Source organism: Sapajus apella, unplaced genomic scaffold (assembly GCF_009761245.1).
Source record: "Sapajus apella isolate SASKATOON/1434 unplaced genomic scaffold, GSC_monkey_1.0 scaffold44, whole genome shotgun sequence".
NCBI lineage: Eukaryota > Metazoa > Chordata > Mammalia > Primates > Cebidae > Sapajus > Sapajus apella.
The window spans coordinates 13650477-13668556 of record NW_022436984.1 but is presented as its reverse complement, the minus strand read 5'-3'; the positions used below and the strand labels follow the sequence as shown (position 1 = coordinate 13668556).

At 38.1% G+C, this 18080-nt stretch overlaps 1 protein-coding gene and 1 long non-coding RNA gene across 24 annotated transcripts in view; both read left to right on the top strand.

Moving 5' to 3' along the window:
* Positions 1 to 18080, top strand: part of SLC8A1 (solute carrier family 8 member A1) — a 382674-nt gene that overhangs the window by 237538 nt on the left and 127056 nt on the right. The window lies entirely within an intron of this gene.
* LOC116524289 lies at positions 3098 to 4825 on the top strand. Its single transcript, XR_004257257.1, has 3 exons — positions 3098 to 3111; positions 3729 to 3730; positions 4105 to 4825. It is a non-coding gene; the product is annotated as an uncharacterized LOC116524289 (long non-coding RNA).

Here is an 18080-nt window from a genome sequence, read left to right as displayed (position 1 = left end):
ATGCCTATTAATTAAATAACCCAAGTTAGTGAGGATGGAAGCAGAGTACTACTTTTATTCACAACCCACTTGAGGGATAGGGCCACGTTTAATGACACAGAAAATAGTAGTCCATAGCCATCAGCCTACAGTTTAACCAATACCTTTAGCCCAATACAGAGAAAGTGAGCAATGATCCATGGAGAAGGATGAGGTACGCAATGTGCATATGAGTAGTCTCCAGTATGGGGTGGATAACTCACCAGTCAGGCTCTCCTGTTTCCTTGGGGAAATTTGTCCCAGAAAATGATGGGAGAGAAAATGGCAGGCACCATCATGCACCATTCTTCACAGCCCTCTGACATTCTAGTGTCCAGAAGCAATGGGCAGAGCTCATTCCCACAGTCTGAGAATAGTCCCTACTCTGTCTCCTTGGTATCCAAGGTCTTCTCCCCAATCTTAACAATCACAAGATACATGGGACATGGACCTGTTCTTAACAAATTATTGTAGGCACTAAACTGGGGGTTTCAGAGTGATATAGCTGGTCATAAAAATGTGAACTTTACCCTAGTTGAGATGGTTCCTTAGATGTGATTGGACCTGTGGGGTTCGGGCTGGCAAGCTGGAGAATAGGAGGCCTGATAATACAGCACTTCTGTAGTTTTAAATGGAAGAAATGTCTACATATGGTGGCCCAGAAAAGGCATCCTTATAGCATTTTTTTTTTAATGCACACATAATTCAACTTAAGTTGAAATAAGCTATGCGCACCAATTTCTAGAAAATTTTTAAACTCAGTCTTCTGGGGGAATAAAAACCCAGGAATTCTACATTTTTTATCCTCCCATTGTTAAAGTTAGTAGTTAGTATGATTTGGTAGAAGAATGGCTTCCCTTGGGAAATTAATGTGGCTCTTTTATGTTAAACGGGTCAAACTGAATAGATTGGAAGTATTTGGCCTTGGAAGGTTTTCACAGTGGTTATTTCAGTGCATGTTCAGATCCTTAGCTATTAGCAGATTTTTTTTTTTTCTTTTTGCCTGGAACTTCCTTCAGCAAATAATTGCATGCTATAGAAGTGTTGTGCTCTCAAATCTTGTTTCCAGTAATATGTGAAGCGAGCCATGCTGTAAATAAAAATTAATCATTTTTCAACATCTAAGCAGCAGCTCCAAGTGCCACATGGGAAATGAATTACTGCCTTTGGTCCTGAACAACATCACATAAATCATTTAAAAATTGATTTTGTAGCTACAGAATTGCAGGTTTTTGATAAGGGCCTCCCTCCATCCTGTGTAATCTCCAGGTCATGAACCTATGGGAAATAAAGGGTTCTGCTAAATTAATGGATCTTTCTGATCTGTTTTATTATCTGCCCACCTCTATCCAACTTTTTCGTTACCTTTCCATTGACCTTTGCTCAGAGAATTTTAAATATTTTTCTAAGTCAAAGATAAGAGCAACAGAAAAGTCTGTTTTCTTCTGAAGTGAAAGGTACATTCACAGGGTGTTTTATTACTAATAAGCAGTGTACTGTATGGTAATACAAAAAGCATTGGCCTTAATACCATAAGACCTAAGTTTGAATGCTCAATCTTAATAATCTTAGGAAAATGAGAATAAGCTATATTATACTGCAGTAATGGACAACTGTAAATATTCCAGTGGCTTAAAATAACAAAGATATATTTCTTACTCATGCTGCATGCCCATCATCTACTCCACATTGTCCTTACTTCAGGATACAGGATCCTGGAAAAATCCTCCTTCTGACGCATAATTCATTGTGACACAGTGAAGAGAAGATGACTTAAAGGCTTCCATCAAGAAGAACACATTCCTCTCTCACTTACATTTCATTAGCAAGTCATGGCCACATCTAACTTCAAGAGAAAGATCATGTGTACCATCCCCTGTGCCCACAAACACCCTCTAAGCCTCAATTTTCTTACCTGCAAAACTGTACAGTATTGCTATCCTCTGGGTTTGGCTAAAATTAATGGTCATTAATGAAATATGTGCTCTGTCTATGTTGAATTATAGCTAGCACTGGGTCACTATTATATGTTATGTATCATGCTGAGGATGCACTGCATTATTTTGTATTCACAAGCTGGCCATCATTATTGCCATTTTATAGGTGGAGCTGAGGGTTGGAAAGGCTAAGTGACTTCCTCATAAATCAACCAGCAAATAGAGGAGCCATGGTTTAAGTCACCCTCATCAACTGACTCCTCAGTCTATGCTTTTGACTCTGCTCTGTAGGTCTTATGAACTTTAAGTCATTCACTGAAGGAGTGTTTACATTATGAAACCACTTTAGAGTTAGCATGGCCATGCCATGAAGTTATTTCAATGCTAAAATATTTTACCTTCTTGGGAATTACAGGAGGGCCATTTGCTAAGGACAGCATTACTGCACTGATGCTTGGGTACCTCTGTGGCCACTTCATCCTGTGTTCCCACGTTTCTCCCCAAACTTAGCAAGTGGTTGAAAGAGGTGGGAGGAGAGCTAACTATGGTCAAAATTTTAGCAAGTCTCTCATATAATATCTGTATCATTTGTTTAGGGCAAGCTGGCCTAGAATTGCTATTTTGGACTCCATGCCCACCAGTTCCAACCATATATGCATTACTAGAGCAAAAGCTCCATGAACAACCTGTCACGTTCTGTCATGAATCAAGAACAGTTCCTAGTGCAATTAGGGACTCAAGAAATGTTTCTTGAATGAGTAAATGCATACTATTATGTTTTGTTTTTATAAAAATACAGAATTAGTGTTTCTATATCATGGCTTCAAAATGGTTTACAAACCAATAGATCAAATATACTAGAAATGTTAGAATTTTGTTCATTTGATATTCAAGTCAAATGTTGCTGGAATTTCCGATGAATCAAAGACTGGATTTGCCAGTTGATCTTATTCAGTCCACCATTGGGTTTAGTTATGATAAAGACTCAAAAAAATCTATAGTAACCTCTCACCTGGAGAAGAATGAAAAGCATTGGTTTAAAGAGACAAACTACTTATTCATTGTTTCTTGCAGTAGACCAATAGCTGTGATAAGCATTGGCAATATCATAATGAAGAGAGAAGACGTATTTCCTGTCTTCCAGGAGCTTAGAATTGTGGAGCAAGTATTACAGATGTACTACACAAAGGAAGGCAAAATTGTAAATTTTGATAAGAATAGTAGAAAAGTCATCTTCTCTTACCCCAAATTCTTCCCATCATCATTTTCTCTTTCTCTTAAAAAGACATGAGAAGAGAAATGTTCACATTCACTGAAAAACACAGTGCAAAGACTCTGAGTGGCATTGTTATGCAGAACCCACTCACACATTTTTCTCTTTAAATAATTCATTCACACCTGCAAGCAAATAAGAGCATGGGATCTCTCTCCACTGAATGGCTGACATAGAGCTGCCTCATCTTTAGGATCTACCAGACCTCCTCTCTGAAACTAACATTGCCTAAATATCTGAAAGAAGTAACTCAAGTCAGCCAAGTGAGACCTTGAGATTGAAGTCACCCAAAACAGCCTAAAATTTTCATCACATATTGTTTGAAATTTTCAACCTCAGTAGAACTCCAGCAAAATCCCAGTCGAGCAGTTTCTAATACATTCTGATAGATTGGTGCCCCTGCTTGGTACAAAAGAGAAACCTTTTTAACCAAGAGGGAAAAATAACCAATAAATGGAATCTGAAGGGAGCTGAGAAATGATTACCTCTGCAAGCACAAGCTGTTAGTGTGTGTGCAGAATACTGATGGCCTGGGCTTCTCCTGTTCCTAATGGAAGAGACTCCACAGGGACTTGTGAGTAATTGATCTCCACACATCCAGCAAGCATGCCCCAGACTCGCCTTCAGTTAGTGTGATAGACTGGCCTACCTTCCTACTACAAAAGATTCTCCACAGTCAGGATTTTTCAAAACACAACAAGGACCATTTTGACCTGGTTCCATTGCTTCCATCATGCGTTTAACATATTTAGATTGTAAAGAAAAACTTGTAAGAATGCTTCCATCTCTCTTCCTTCCTGTTCTTCACTCAACTCTATTCCCTGCTGTGGCTACATTGAGTAATTCTGCCCCTTTTAATTTGTGGATAGAAATAAGATGAAAAGTTCTTACATTCTTAGGTCTGACTATGAGGAAGGGAAAATTGCATGCCTCATTTTCTTCAGATATATAAAATAAGTCACCTTGTTTTAGAGATTGTGGTTACATGTAGGAAATCTAAATTTAAAACACACACACACACACACACACACACACACACACACACACACAATTTCTTATTTTTGAAAGGAAAGGTCAATAATTCAGCAGACTCTGTCACAACTAGAGACGAAAGACACCCAAAGTATCATTTCCTCTTCTCTTTTACTGGAACCTTAAATTCCTGTTGCCTCTCCTCCAGTGACTGTGAGTATAACTGACATTAATTTAAATGTCTTTGAACTTACTTAGTCATCGGCTTTGGCAAAGAGGGAATACTTACAAAAGGAAGTTCACTTATTTTAGTTGTTATCGTTAAAGCTTTTGTTTCTGATCAGCCTAAGTCAATCAGAGTAGGTTGGAAACCCATGAGACAAAAAGGTGTTAAATTGATTTGGGGAGGTTGATCAAGAAGCTGTTATTTGTCTTCGACGTTGAGACCACAGACCTGTCTTCTATGGGGTATGGACCTCTGTAGCTGATCTTGATTTTCAGTGAGCTCTGGACAGCCCTTCCCTGGTTCCCTTTTGTGATTGGTCCTTGAGGAATAGCTTGACAGAGTTAAATGAACAGGTTGTGAGAGTAATTCACATTTGTCTATAATAAGAAATGAAAGAGAGAGAGAAAAAAGGAGGGGGGCGATGGGAGAGAGAATCAAGCCTCTGTTCACTTTCTTGGACTAAGGAAATGAGTCACTCTTAATATGTAAATGTGTTAGGTTGCAATATATTTAAAGTGTTCAGGTATAAGTTGTTCACACTGTACTTAATATCAGCCAATTGAGTTCATGATCAACTTTCTTAGGAATGAAACATAGAACACATACTATTTTGGTAAGAAAGATGGTTGAAAAATATTCTAAATGCCATCTAGTGAGAGGTCCCTGGGCAGTCAGCAGTAACCGTGGGAGCATTGAGGGTCTTTGTAGAAACTAATAGAAGATGTATGGCCAAGGAAAAATTAAAGTGCATTTACTTGGTATGCTAGCCCAAATTATTTGCCCAGGTTTTCACAAAAAGACTATTGTTTTAAAAAATCAAAATCAACCTAAGGAAAATAAAGTTTTGCTATGTTGGCAATACTAAATTAATCTCCGAACCCCAAGAAAAGAGGATCCTGAGAAGAAAAGATTCCTTTATGGGTATAAAGATTGAGAAGGGGTTAGCAGGGCGTGGTGGCACATGCTTGTAGTCCTAGCTGCTTGAGAGGCTGAGGCCAGAGGATTACTTGAGCCCAAGAGTTCAAGGTTGTGGTGAGCTTTGGTTGCATCACTGTGTTCCAGCCTGGGGAGCAGAATGAGACCCTATTTATAAAAATGGAAAAAGTTAAAAAGATTGTGAAGAAAGGAATGGGAAAGAGCTCTGACAATGGGATAGAAAGAAATGGGGTTGAAAGATACTACCTTTCAAATAAGGTAATATCTAGAGGGTAGGACGTCTACTGTTAAATGGATCTCTATGTTGGACAGGTATGGGAGGGGCTGTTGAAAACAGTGAAGACCCAAACGTTTAGGTCTTTCAGCAGCCAAGTATTTGTAATGGAAGGCTGCTTTATCTCCATGCTTGGAAGTGATCCAGCTCAGAACATCAGCTGGGAATATCACAGACAGGATTTCTCTCATTAGTTGAAAAGATTGATTCTATTACTTCTAGGGTGCATTTCAACTCTGAGCCATCCAGAAATCTACATTAGAGACTGCTTATGGACTTTCTCCAAAGTTATAATAGTAATGCTTCACACCTGTCTTCATTGGCTCAGCATCTCTGAAGGGAGGTCTCTTTGTAATACATCCCACAATTTATAATAATTCATCTATAGAACTGTGCCAAACTCTAAAGAAACTGGATGAGAAAAGTATTGTTTTTATTTTTTTTTCTTTATTATTCCATGACAACCACTGGGGGATATCAACAGGAAGACTGTCTTGTTGTTGTTTTCAGTGGAGTCTCACTCTGTTGCCCAGGTTAGAGTGCAGTGGCACAGTCTCAGCTCACTGCAACCTCTGCCTCCTTGGTTCAAGTGATTCTCCTATTTCAGTCTTTCATGTAGCTGGGATTACAGGCACCTGCACACCTGGCTAATTTTTGTATTTTTAGCAGAGATGGTGTTTCACCACGTTGGCCAGGCTGGTCTCAAACTCCTGGCTTCAAGTGATCCACTGGCTTTAGCCTCTCAAAATGCTGGTATTGCAGGCATGAGCCACCGCACTTGGCCAGGAAGATTGATTTTATACCGAAAAGATCAAAGGCCTTACACTTTAGCCAAATCCAGAACCCCAAGCAGGGTCTTGGGTGGAGAGGGAGGAAGAAATGACAGGTATGAGCCTTGGTACAGGAGATCATATTTCAAGTTTTAGGGCCAATCTGGGAAGGAAATATGAATGTCAGTTACTTTCTTTCATTCTGATGTCTGAAGGTAAGTGCTTCTCACACGTTGAGAAGTACTTCGTTCCTGCTCTCGGCATGCCAGCACTCACAGATAGTGACTAGAACCCATCCCAGAGACAGGCACACTTAATGAGGGAACAAATTGCTAAGCGCTATATCCGACCTTGGAGATGTCAGTCTGCAGGCAGTCAGGGAAGCCAAGGGTTGTAATTTGAACAAAATGTCACTGTTCAGAGATTTTTCTTTATGTGCTTTTTCTGTGATGATAAATCACAGGCCTGTGCAGGGGATAATAACACAAAATGTTTGACAGCTTTTCTTACAATTGTTTGGCATTCTGTTTGCCTAATTATTGTCAGCATCACCCACGCTGGTATATTGTTGAAGAGAACTGTAGTGCCTGTCGGAGCAAGCACCCGCCATTCTCTTTTCCTCCTCACTCTACTGCTGTCGCTGTGATTACAGTTTGGGTATTATCCATCTTTGCTGTGGGAAAGGCTTTATTCATCTTGCGGTCCCGTGTCCATGTGGACGTGTGGTTGTGCCATCCAACCAGATGGGAAGACAGAGCAGAAAAAGGAGAATTTCATGAAGGTCAAATCAAGAAAAAGGACAATTTAGTTCAGTTAGGTCCTTTGGCACACTGAGGGATGTGCAGAGAAATCACTTGCTTTATGGGTTTGGATTGGGAAATTATCTATTTATGTAATCACACTGCTTTGAAAGGGAAGGGAATTAATTGCTTTAATTAACTCCAGTAAAGACTAGATTGTCACAAGGGGAGTGTTGATATAATGTGCTTTGAGTGATCTGATATACTCTTGGAAACAGTGGCTGGAAATAGTAGCTATCTCTGTAATTGTTCTCTTTCCCTGGGACCTCACTGATGATGTTCCTGCCATAAACTAGGCTGCCTAGAGGGTCAAAAAAAGGAAAGGTCAAAAAAAAAAAAAAAAGAGTGGTAAACAGCACATTTCCATAATTGCCATTGATTTTTTCAGGAGTTTCATTATCATGCCTTTGGTTTCCTCTGATTTGGGCCCATCTAATTTTCTACCAGTAGCTGATTGCAAGTGAAAGGGCATAAGAAGTATGCTTGTGTGTTAGGAGGGCACTGGAGTACACCAGTGAGCTAAGATCTTTTTATTTTTTTTTTAATTGTTATTTTCTTCTAATGAGCTAAGATCTGAAAATGATTTTCATCATACATTTAGTGAAAGCCCAATTAAAAAGGTTGTAGTAGACCGTATATTTAGATTCAGGCTGAGAATTATGATAATATATAATAAATACCCATATTAGATATATGTATTTGTTATGATTATTCATTTTAATTTTATTTCTTTACTTACTTGATGGGTTCAGTCTTATAATTTGTCAGGTGAGACTTTTGAGACTGACTTGCTGATGGGCTCACCTGCTGTTCTAAAGGTAAGCAGGGTTCTCCCCTGGCAAGTTTCAGAAAAGGGAAGGCAGCCAGAGTGATGCAAAAGCGTGTCCCAGGCAGCAGATTAGAGGGATGCACTCAGCATCCCCAACCCTGTGGATGCAGGAAGTACCCTTGGCCTCAGGCATCCTGCAGGCCTAAAGTGTGTTTGGGGAAAGCCCAGCTCAAAATCTGATGATAGGCCTGCAGCCTTCTCTAAAGACTTTTTTTTTTTTTTTTTTTTTTTGCCTGCCCTCCATTGCCTGGCTTAGCATTAGGAAATGTTGAGGGATTTAAAAAACAAAAAACAAATAAAGCTACTAAGCATCTTTTATGGAACAATAACATGTTCAAAAGAGAGTAAATAAGACAGAGGAAACAAGAATATTAAATGTGTCCAATAGAAAGCTTTAGACGTAAAGATAGAATCACTCCCATTATGGACCCATTGAAAAGAGGACTGTCAATTACATTCCTTTTGGCATTTTTTGGTCATGTAAATGCATATGCATGTATATGTATACATCATAATTATCATACATTCTTGAATTCATGGAATTATATCTTAGCTAGTGAGCCTTAGTCTTAAAACACATTAGAGTAACCCCATCTCAAAAAGGAATTGTATATTCCACACCTCTCCTACCCTCTTCCACAGAGTGTGTGATGTGTCCTTAAGAGTGTGTTGACGTCATTCAGTTAGGAGTGGGAAGGACCAATATCACCGGATGTTCATTTTGGGAGTCAAGTAAAAATGCAGTGTGTCTTATAGTTTTAGAAATTTCTTACAAGATTATGCAGATATTTCCAGGTCATAATCTCACTGTGGTTATCCATCCTGTGGCTTTTGTTAGATTTCCGAGTTCCCATACAGCACTAGGACCAGTCCCAGGGCCTGTCAACATTGCTCTTCTAGTGTGCAGACTGACATCTCTGGACTATGGCCCTAAATTCATTTCTGATACACATTTGGACACAAGGATGGTGCCAGAGAGCACCAAATGGAGTACTTCCTTCCATCTTTTTGGTGCAAGTTTCTTGGGCTCAGGGTGCATTTCCTTGACTAATTGATGTGAAAAGTATAGCATTTTGCTTATTTTTCTGCCACAAGCCTTGCCTCATAGATATGTTTGGGGGATACGGTGATAGTCTGCTCTTAACATAATTTGTCAACCAAGGCAAAGGAGATACCCTCAGTCTTTTCATCATTCTCTGAATTCTGCACGTATTTTCCACAACAAAATTATGAGGTGCTAGAGCTGCAGGCTTTCGCTGTACAAATAAGAAAAATGAACTCCAGAGAGGTGAAGTAACAGAACCAGTCTCATTATTGCAAGAAGAGAACCTGAAGCAGTGAGGTTTCCTGACACTTGGTCCAGAACACATCCCCCCTACTCCACGTCTGCCTCTTTTTGGTAGTGGAGATCTTCTCTGCACAAAATAGTTTAGAAGAAATGTCGTACAGTTTCCCTTTGAATGTACGTGGTGAGAGATAGTCCAATAGCTGGGTGGCATTGTGAGCTTAGAGGACCTCCCAGAAGCTGAGGATCTGTATCCCTGCCATGGGCTGCATCTCCAGCTGGTTTTCTGCCCACTCACAGCCTGCAAGTGTGCAGATGGTGAGGATATCATCATTTCCACCATGGGGGGTGGGGAGGGTTGGGGGGAGAAGAGGCACTTTCATTTAAGTTTATTTCGAATTCCTTCTTGTTTGTCTTGTTAACATTCTCTCACATTTGCAGACATTAACCAACAACTAGGAGGAAAAAATTCTTGTTTTAAGCACAAACATAGAGAAATGGCATCTAATAAAAGGTCTGTAATTTATGGTGAGGGAATGAAGGAGAAAGGAAAGAAAAGCAGAGAATGAAGAGAGTCAAGGAAGAAATGAAGAAGTAAATTAGAAACAGGCAAGACAGATGGAATGGAAGAGTCAATGACATGGCTCCATCCTATACAGTTTTTATAATTAAGTAGTGCCTTGTACATCAGCCCAGTGTTCACTCTTTAATATAATTGCCTTCTCATCAACATATGCAAAATTACAATTGCACAGTATGAACTCTCAAAGGAAGATGTTAATATTGCCGTAATGAGCCTGTCAGTCTTGTGAAAATGAACAGAAACCAATATGATGGCAGAAGTTAATCTCCAGAGAGTTTAGTGGATCTGGATAATTTACCAGTTATTCAGATCAACTAGACAGAATTAGAATGTCATTACCTTGGAGTGTGTGTCTTGTAGGTTAAAACTCACAATTTTCTGAAGGAAAATTTGAAATAATAAAAGAGCAAGTTTTAACCTGTTTCTTTAACAAAATGGTATTTTCAAGAGTTCAACAGAGTAACTCTTCACTGCATTTAGTTTTGTGTTTTCTGATGACCTTTCTGAAGAGGCTGTCTGATGCAGGATCTAAATAGCCTGCAAAGAAAAAAAGCATGATTTAAAACTTAAGAGTATTTTGGTAGAAAAGGGGTATGTTATTAATTCAATATTCCAGCTCTGATCTCTGACACTGAGTTTTTCCTGCCTTCTTTTTTTCTTTTTTTGGAGATGGAGTCTCGCTCTGCTGTCTCCCAGGCTGAAGTGCAGTGGTGCCATCTTGGTTCACTGCGACCTCTGTCTCCCAGGTTCAAGCAATTCTCCTCCCTCAGCGGCCAAAGTAGCTGGGATTATAGGTGCCCGCCATCATGCCCAGCTAATTTTTTGTATTTTTAGTAGAGATGGGATTTCACCTTGTTGGCCAGGCTGGTCTCTAACTCCTGACCTCAGGTGATCTGCCCACCTTGGCCTCCCAAATTGCTGGGATTACGGGCATGAGCCACCGTGCACCACTGTGCCTTCTTACAAAGTGTAGCATTCATTTTGACCCTTAACAATGTAAGGAAATTGCTTAAGACCTTAATCTCATTTCTATTTTTAATTTATCAATGACTTAGCAATTGTAATTAGGTTTTATTATTTTCTTCTTTTTTATTGACATATAATCATTATAAACATTTCTGGAGTATGTGTGATGTTTTGATACATGCATATAATGTGTAATGATCAAATCAGGATAATTAGAATATCCTTCATCTCAAACATTTACCATTTCTTTGTGTTGGGAACATTCAAAATTTTTCTTCTAGCTATTTCGAAATATAAAATCAGTCATTATTAAGTGTAGTCACCCTATTGTGCTATCAAACACTAGAACTTATTTCTTCTAGTTAACTGTATTCTTGTACCATTAACAAATATTTCTTTATCTGCCCTCCCACTATCCTTCTCAGCTTCTTTTAAGTATCATTCTACTCTCTACCTCCATAAGATTATTCATTTATTGCTTGTTTGCTCAACAGTTAACAGACTTGTAATCATATTGCATATACGGCTGTATAAAAACAAACTTTTTCTCACAACTTTATAATAGCATTTTTTGGTATTATATACTCTACACATTTTTGGGAACTGGGACTACCTGTATCTGCACTGAATTTATTCATCATACCCCATGTGTATTGAATGAATGAATGAAATTATTGGTGGAGAAATAATTGCATTGTATATATGGTTGGATTAGATAAACGTCTAAAAGACTAGAGAGATGAAAGTCATTTGAGGCTTCCTGTGCATGTATTTACTTATTAAATGGTGGCCTCCATTAGGCTGAAATTCAGCTGTTCACCCTCTCCTGCAACTTCCAGTCACAGCTTATGAAAATGCAGGGGTTAAAGTATTATTAATAAAAGAATCATGAGACAACGCAGAGCCCTTACAAGTTTATTTGCAGGTAATTTACTAAGATATGAGCCCTGGTCTGCCAGGTTTATCTCTTAGAGTCACAGATGGCCCTCTTTGGAATAAAGAATCTTCCATTCTTGTTATTTCTCCCTCTCTGCCTGCCACCTTGTCCTGCTCTTTTCTGAGATGAAGCATGCCACACAACAATGAAGAGATTTTCCACATTAGCAGTACTGCCAGCCAGCCAGCCACTTCTCTTTGTGTAAGTCTGTTTACACAGTCTCCTTGGCAACATAAGGTAAAAGTTGATTTTTTTTTTTTTAATATCTCAGACAAACAGGTTTGGTTTTTCCCTTTGTCTGAAGCTTATCTACCTCACGCACTGAATTATTTCTATTGAGTTTTTTTTTTTTTTAATTCTAAAAAGAGAATCAATTTTACACCTTAGTATTTTAGCAGTATCCCCTGTAGGAATCCAATTTTCAGGGGCTCTTAAAAAAATCTTCAAAGTGATTACTGAATAAAACATTTCTTCTTGATTAGAACTTGCTACTATTTAACTCTTCTGAGTAATTTCAGTAGGTTCAATAGACTCTATATATTCTCCCATCTGATGCCTTCATTTAATAGCTGGTGAGAGTTTGGAGCCAACCAGAAAGCCGGAGTGAGAATCCAATTCTGACCCTCCTTCGTTTTGTGATGCAATCATTGGAACTACAGAACACTTATAGGCACTTTTGTGCATATACATACACTATTTTATCTCTATTGTGCTAAAGTACACTGGGGAAACACCCCATTTGCCTTCCCCAAAACTCTAAATTCTAAACCAGTGGAACACAAGGCATATTTAACATAACTCATGGGTAAGTGTAGGTTATAGAGAGACTCATACCTTTGGCTAGGAGAAAGTTTCTTTAGTAGCAGATCACTACAATAACAACCAAATTATATGCCATAAGTACATCTATTGAAAAGATTAAAATTAACTAGAAGAGTCACTCTTCACAGAGGTATGCATCAGACACAAGTCTCTTGACAACCCCTACACTCTTACTTACATTTCCCTGCTATGGTATCAGAGCATGTGTATGCTGAAAATTTTTTCAGATCATTTCTTTTATGAAGTACTAGCTAATAATCACTGATTTTAATGATATTGGAATTGAATTTGAGAACCTATTATTTGCCAAGGTCTCAGATTGTTTTCTCCAGTTAATACTTATAATCTCTTCATAATGCATATATTATTCCCAGCTTGCAGATAAAAATCTGAAATTCAAACATGTTGAGTATTTCATCTACTGTCTAGAGCAAGAATTTTGACTCAGCTTAATTCTAAAATCCTATCCTCTTTACCCTATATTGAATTTCTTTCCTCCAAATAAAATAATATTTATTTCCAGACAAATTTTATTCCGCTAACATGCTCTGTTTATTAGTCATCACAATGTCTCTTTAACAATTTAAGCTAAGGAATTGTTTTGCAGCTTGTTAAATCAGGGTGTTGAACAATGGCTTGGTTAGAATTACTTTAAAATATCTCACACACACATACACCCTAAAGGTTTTCAGTACAGACCTGGACCACTAGATTTGGATGTTTACTTTTTAATGTAACATCAATATCTTTATTTGAAACAAGTACTGCTACTTATCAAAATACTTTTTTTCACTTGAAACCTCCAAATTGAACATCAATTTGTCATTTCCAGTGAAGTCTCCACCCTTCCTGTCTTAAGATCAAGGTAGATAATACAGAGGAGAGACACATTTTAAGCCAAATAATAAATTATAGCTTGTCAACATTCTCAGTATTTAAGTGGCAATTTTTACTACCTACAACATGAGAAATACATTGCACTTATTCAAACTGACGGTAATAGTCACACTGACTTTAAGTACAATTTACAAAAAACAAAGCCAAGATTCTAAAAGCTTGAATATTCTTAGAGGAATCATCTAGAACAGTGCTTCTAAATATGGTGTGAATTGGGAGAAGAGAAACACCTCCTCTCCCTTGACACCTTGTTGGAGACTGTGGCACAGGCCTCTCCACCCATTTAAGCACTAAGGGTTATGAAAATATTACAGAAAGTGGAAAATTATGCAAACGAACAGACTAAATTTTGAAAAACGCTGATGTAATAGGACACATTGCTTTGTTTCTATCCGTTATTTAAAGTAAAGACACCTAAAAGTTTTGCAACCAGTGTTCTCTTTATTTCAAAAAGTTGAGAGTATATACCGCAAAAATGGATAGGCATTTCTAAATCAAAAATCCTATTTTTTGCTTGATAGATAACATAACCGAGACATTTCTAATGAGTTAATGTTGGCACCGGGAGAAATAACATCAAATTTGTTTTGTTCTACTTAAGATTTCAGCAAGGTAGTGCAGATCTTAGCTTCATCAGTGAACTTAATGAACTTCAAAAGTCATTGAGCTCTTTCCAAAAAATGTTAAATTTGACTCCTTATAGTTGACTGCTTATAACATCATGAAGAAAATTGGAAGGAGCCATAATTCCATCTCCAGAACAATGGAATTTTGGGGAAGTTGGTTTTCATGTTGTGTTTGTTTCCTAGAAGATATTGCAGTGGGACACAAAGGGCCCAGGGACAATTGGCAGGCTGGTCACATCTGAAACTCGGCAAGTCATCCTGTTCTCACTGAATGTCCCTAGAAATAAAAATTACTCTGCCCCTGGTGATGTGAAATCAAATTAAAAGATATCACCAGGTGTAGATTTTTTTCTTTGTTCTGAAATTGTTTATGATCACAAGGTTACTTCACTATCCGTAGATAAATAATACAACTCCTTCCAACCAGACATGAACCTAAATCCCAAAAGATCAGAATTAGACCTTGGCTATCAATAGCCAGTAATCCCATCTTCAGTCGTTCTCCTGGCTACCGTCATCTTAATTTGGATACACATGTCAGTCTATTTATGCCCATAGTATAGATCACACAAAGGGGAATTGAATGTAGGTTGTTAAACCTAGAAAAAAAAGTGACTTAATTCATTACCTCCCCCAAGAAAACCTCAGTAGATATCTTAGTTCGTTCAGACTGCCATAACAAAGAACCTTAGACTAGCTGACTTATAACAACAGAAATGTATTTCCCACAGTTCCAGAGGCTAGAAACACCAAGGTCACGACTCTGGCAGAGTCTGTGTCTGGTAACGTACGACTTCCTGATTCATAGATAGCCATCTTTTCACTGTGCCTTCATGTGGTGTGGCGGTAGGGTAAGGGAGCCCTCCAGGGCCTCTTTTATAAAAGCACTAATCTCAATCTTAAGAATGACCTAATCACCTCCCAAAGGCCCCTACCTCCTAATCCCATCATGCTGGGAGTTAGAATTTCAACGTATGAGTTTGGAGTGGGGAAAACATAAACATTCAGCCGGTAGCAATAGGGAAACTTTAAAATGAATTTCAAATAACTGTAGAAAACTGACCCCCTATAGTTGGTACTTTATTTTTAATCCATGGTTGGGAACATTCAGGCCTCTTAACATATCTTAATGACATCAAAAATGTAGAAATTTGTATTTATTCCTTGGAGTACAGTTAAAAAAATACATAAACCATTTTTGGCATAATAGAGAACACACCTTAAAGAAATCAAGCAATCTGTTTTAAGGGACTCGGAGTCACTACCTAAAATCACATTTGAGTTCAGGGAACAGACACTTATAAAATATTGCTCTGCCACTTTATTGAGCATTGAGTATAGCTGACATAAGTTTATTTTTGCCTCCAAGTCTATTTCAGGTGATAGTGAACATAGCATTGAATGTGGAGTACTGTTCTATAATTAATTACCTGCAAGACCTTTTAGAAAGTCACTTAACTTCTTCGCATATTGGGTTTATACTGGACCTCACCTTTGAAACGAAGGCTGCCAGAGATAATCCCTAAGTCCCTTTCCTCTTGTAAGTTATTTATACATTTTTATTAAAAGTCTGTGTATACATTTGCAGTTACTTTTACTGTATTAACCAAAAAAATGTAAAATAGAGTTATAAACTGCAGTGATTAAAATGTTTATCATTTTAACGTAGGCCAATACAGCTAATGTGTCACATGACTTATATGCCCTGAGTCTTTTTTCCTTAATTTTGTAGACCATCTGGTGCTCTAGCATAAGGAAGAGTTTATTTAAATAATAACATTAGTAAAATCCATGCCTCAGATCAATCTCTACAGACACACACACACACACATATCTTGGCTGTTTTCTAAAGTTGCTTTGCTAAGACTTCTTCCATATTCTAAGATTAAGTCTTCTGAAACATGTGGCAAGTGAAATAAAACAAGATACTCTGGATTTGGCTTAACCTAGAGCCTGGCTATTCAGGACCATGGTAGAACTAGGCCAAGCTAAGCAACTGGCCTGCACCCATGACAGCTCTCTGGGGACAGTGATCACTCCATTCCAGGCTGCAGAAAGCTAATGTCCTGTGCTTGGAAAACTCACCAAGGCTCAAAGCCTTCACATGGTTAAGAGTTGATTCCAAGGTGCTAACTCCTTGCTTCTGCCTAGGAAAATGGCCAAACTCCCTATAATACTAATCTATAGGAAATATGCTGGCCTTTCCACCCCAGCATGATTTCACACTAAAATGGCTATTCCTCACTCTTTGGATATTATGTTTCAGAACATGTAGGAAAAGATGAAAGAATCCAAGGCAATAATGAAAAATACTGTCTCTCTCTCTTTTTTCTTTTTTAGCAGAAATCTGTTAAAGCACAAGCTTTGCCAGGCACTGGTAGCTAGACTGGGCTTGCACAGCCCTGGCCACATCTAACCACTTTCCTTTAAAGTGACAGACTTAAAACAAATAAAAAAATTCCTCAGAGGTATCATAATAGAATCCTGTGAAAAAATAGCCAGAATTTAAAAACTCATATGTTTAAGAGAATTCTAGCCTCCCATGAACAGCCTTAGTCTGAAAGCATATCAAAGCAATATGACTTCACCATCCATCTTCTGGAATTAATGAAGTAGCAATGACTTTTCCTTACGAAAGTTCTGTTTGGAGGGCAGTGTTGGAAACACAATGCACTCAACTGGCAGACTGTGAAGGCAAGATGTGCAGAGGAACTGGCTGCACAGGAATCAGTCCTGAGCAGACTGATTACCCCATAGTGTCTGGCTGAGCTGCTGTTATTTGAGGTTCTGCTGAATAAAACTCATGGAAGAAGAAATGAACAAAGTCTGTCTTCAGGACTAGTTGGAAGCATTTACAATGAACCATACCAAGTAAAACTCAAGAAAAAAATTTAGTTGCCCTATTTGACTCTGGCCAAAAGTTGCATGATTGCAGGGTAAACCCATGATTGCAGCCGTTTTGAAGTGGAATCAGGACCACAGTCTGCATATTTCAAGTTTCCCCTATTGAGAATGTCTGTCTTTCTTTCTTTCTTTCTTTCTTTCTTTCTTTCTTTCTTTCTTTCTTTCTTTCCTTTCTTTCTTTCCTTTCTTTCTTTCTCTTTCTCTCTCTCTCTCTCTCTCTCTCTCTTTCTCTCTCTCTCTCTCTCTTTCCTTTCTTTCTTTCTTTCTTTCTTTTTTTGAGAATGTATTTCTAAAGTAAAACCGAGATAGATATGTACCACATGCTTGTCGCGTGTGTGTAACCACCCATAACCAAGATGTGTAGCTATAAAACCTACATCTGGAATACATGTTTTTCCCTTTCAACTTCTATGTGCACAGTTTAAAAATTAAGTATTGCCTAAGCAGAAAAAGAAGCAATTAAAACCTATGAACACTTTTAAAAGAAAAGAGGTTAATGGAAAAGCTATTTTTTGGAACTAGTCCAAAACAGGTCACATGGGATAATGATTAAAATCATAGGTTGCTGAGATGGACCTGTGGAATCCTAGCTCAGCTACTTCTAACTATGTAACCTGGGTCAAGCTCCTTGACTTATGTAAACATCAGTTTCCTCATCCATGAAATGGGTCTTGAATGAAATAATATATATAAAGCATTCAATAGGCTCAGGTATAAATCTCTTACCATTCTCCAAGATTTCATTGTAGCTTAGAAACTGGACATGATGTCAATCTCAGGATATTTTTCATGATTTTAAAATGTGTTTTTGACAATATACATCACAAGAGAGCAGCAGATAATCCAGAGAAGGGATTAATTTTTAAAAATGAGATTTGACTTTTTAAGAATTGTAAAACAAAATGACAATATTAATGCAAAGACATGTCTGGTTTTGCCTGCTTTGTTTTGCTAAATTCGGTGGTTCAAGTGGATCTTGTACATTACCAGTTCTTTTCAAAGCAGAAGCAAACAGGTACATATAT